The sequence below is a fragment of the Cryptotermes secundus genome, unplaced genomic scaffold (assembly GCF_002891405.2).
Source record: "Cryptotermes secundus unplaced genomic scaffold, Csec_1.0 scaffold171, whole genome shotgun sequence".
NCBI classification, from domain to species: domain Eukaryota; kingdom Metazoa; phylum Arthropoda; class Insecta; order Blattodea; family Kalotermitidae; genus Cryptotermes; species Cryptotermes secundus.
Window position 1 is genome coordinate 1,104,573 of NW_019726223.1, and position 671 is coordinate 1,105,243.

Genomic DNA, 671 nt, shown 5'->3' on the forward strand with positions numbered 1-671 from the left:
CGTAGATATAGGGCATGTACCCTGAAAAATTTTAATTTGAAAAAGAAAGAGAACAAAGATCTTATAGACATTTTAACTTGAATTAAGGTTTAAAAAGTGCTAATTTAAAAATCAAATCGACGCGTGTAGATTAACAAAGATTTTATACAATTAGAAAGACTGGGATTTTTACATTTTTAACAAGCAGTGTAACAGTTACGTGAGTGATACACACCTGATGATGGCCATTTAGGGCCGAAACATGTAGTGTGGAGGAGGAAAAAGAAGTAAAAACTACAATAAAATTGTTGCACTTAAGACGGTATTTGTCCATATATATTGTGTGAGTGTAACAGGATGCTGAAATATAATATTGTTAGGTTATTTAATAGTAATGAATTACAGACAGCATTGGCTGTATGATCCTCACAGAACTGCTACCTCCTCTATGAAAGATTCCCATTTTTCTCCATTATTTTCCTCCATCTCTTCACTTTCACCTCTCATAAGTCAATGTATACATTAACCAGCCATCTTAACTCTTTGACTGGCGCGAAGGGTATTTAAATCCCACCCCTGTCCTGGCAGGCCCTTTAAACCTTATGTCGCTAAAATGCATGTAGTTACTTTTTCCTAAACAACTTCAACAAAAATTGGTTTTTAAAAACGAAATTTTCAGGAACTAATTAAAA

The 671-nt window shown here is 33.7% G+C and overlaps 1 protein-coding gene across 2 annotated transcripts in view; it reads left to right on the forward strand.

Moving 5' to 3' along the window:
- Positions 1-671, forward strand: part of LOC111863892 (kinesin-like protein KIF3A) — a 21,612-nt gene that overhangs the window by 15,501 nt on the left and 5,440 nt on the right. The gene's annotated exons all lie outside the window — the stretch shown is intronic.